At 33.3% G+C, this 2,160-nt stretch overlaps 1 long non-coding RNA gene across 1 annotated transcript; it reads right to left on the bottom strand.

Moving 5' to 3' along the window:
- Positions 1 to 248: 248 nt before the first annotated feature.
- LOC127135415 (uncharacterized) lies at positions 249 to 1,532 on the bottom strand. The gene is made up of 2 exons (XR_007808545.1): positions 896 to 1,532; positions 249 to 607 (listed from the first exon to the last, which is right to left on the bottom strand). It is a non-coding gene; the product is annotated as an uncharacterized LOC127135415 (long non-coding RNA).
- Positions 1,533 to 2,160: the final 628 nt, after the last annotated feature.

The raw sequence follows: 2,160 nt of genomic DNA on the forward strand, positions 1-2,160 counted from the left end.
CATGAAGCTACCGGATCCGCGAATGGAAATTTTAATTTTATTGTAAAGCAATAGAAACCAGTTATATTTACAAAATTCATATTTCAACATTTCACAACGTGTAAAAGAATTTTAGATCCTAAAAAAGCTACCCCGCAATGTAATTAACAATCAATTGGCAAGAGGATTATAACTTTATGACTAAAATCTAGCCCAAAATTAATCAACAAGCATATTCTGTTTAGCATTCTACTTAATCAAATACCAGCTGATAAACACAATCTTTGATTTTAAGGTACCAACACAATTAAGGTTCAGGACAATCAGCAAGTGGTGAGAAGTTTTTCAATAGCAAAACAATGTCATCATGGTAAAAAAAACGGAAAGAATAGGTACTCGGTAACATGGGTACGGCTTTATAATACAAGAAGAGAGAAAAAAAAAAAGAAAATGCTTGGAAGCTACAAGATACAGTTTATGCATATTACAGTACTGCGAAACAAATTTCACACATTGTATTACAGAATGGAAACTAAACAGTCACCATAAAAACTTTCAACTTTTCAACTTCACAATACCAATTCCAAGCAACAAATAGCAGAACGAATGCTAAAACTTCAAGAAGCAACTGGAAAAAGAAAGCCAGCATATCATCGACACGAACTTAATTCGAATCGTTATCAACATTGCGGTGATTATCATAAAACAAAGAACATCAACGATACAGAGTAACAATATTCAGAAATTTTTTACCATTCTCACCGAAATTTTTAACACAGAATATGTTGATAACATCTACAACTAGAACAAATCGGAAGATAGAAAAAGCACAAACACGCACATGACCCAAATATATCAAATACTGTCATGAAATAATCAAAATTCTAAATAAGCTTAAATCGATATGTTACCGTACAGATGAATAGTTGCCAAGAGTTTATTTCAGAAGATTATCATCATGGGGTTCTTCAAATCCACTTATCCACGGTACATCATCAAAATAAGTTCGAACGGCAATCGACTTATTGAAGTGATCTGAAGCCAAAACCTTTAACTTCGAGCAGAGTTGGAGAACCGAAGCTCAGCCATTCTTCGATGTTGTTGTTGTTGGATGAAACGCAGAAGAGTGAGGGATGAAGGCGGATAGCACGCGTTGGTTTGTGACACAGGGTCATCGGCGGATAACGAAGCGGTGGGGTGTGGTTTCGGTTTCGACGGCGGAAAGGGTTTGGTGGTTTTTGGTTGTGCGAGCTTGAGCTCGTGGCGGTGGAGATCGTGCGGAAGGTTTTGTGGTGTGTGCGACTGAGAGAGACAGAGGGTTTAAGGTTGAAGGTGAGTTACGATGAAGAAGAGGGAAAGTTCTATTTTTTTATTTTTTCCTCTGTTTTTTTAGAGAGTGAAAGATGAGGGATTTTTTTCAGAGAGAGATGTGAGTAGTGAATGGTGTCTGCGAGAGTGAGGGAGTTGGGTGATTCAAATAGGGATTCTCCTTTTTCTTTTTTTTCTTTTTTTCTTTTCTTTCGTACAGTAGAGAGAGAGGAGAGGTAATGGAGAGTGAGTGGAGCAGACAGAAATTGTAGTGGAGAGAGACGTTAGGATTAGAGAGATTTTTTTGTTTTTTATGTGGAGGGAATCCAATGCAACAATAATATATTTTAATTGCTATAATAAATAAAAACTAACTAATAATTAATTTAAATTATAAAATAAAACTCTAACTAATGTTTTAAAAACTAACTAATATTTTAAAACTAACTAATAAAAAACTAATTAATATCTAAATTAACTAATATTTAAAAACTAACTTAATATTTAAAAAACTATTCTAATTTCTTTAAAAAAATATCAAAAAAAATATTTGATCAATTACAAAAAGAAATCGAATGCAAATTTTGTTCGAAAAAGAAATCGAACTGGTCACACTAAAATTGTCAGGACAAAATATACTTATTAAAAATACAGTCTTTCCTCAAATTTTAACGATTCAACCGATTTTTCTGTATTCTCAAATAAATTCATTCTGACTGACGTTTTAGGTGTTATTCGTGATGCAATGTATGCAATGGTATGTATATGATGCAAAAAATGAAATCAATTCTGTGAAAATTTAAATATGCCCGGACAAAATTGGGGTATGACAGCTGCCCCTATTTAATTAACTTGATCCAGAAAGTAAGAATG

Source organism: Lathyrus oleraceus, chromosome 4, assembly GCF_024323335.1.
Source record: "Lathyrus oleraceus cultivar Zhongwan6 chromosome 4, CAAS_Psat_ZW6_1.0, whole genome shotgun sequence".
In the NCBI taxonomy this organism is placed as follows: domain Eukaryota; kingdom Viridiplantae; phylum Streptophyta; class Magnoliopsida; order Fabales; family Fabaceae; genus Lathyrus; species Lathyrus oleraceus.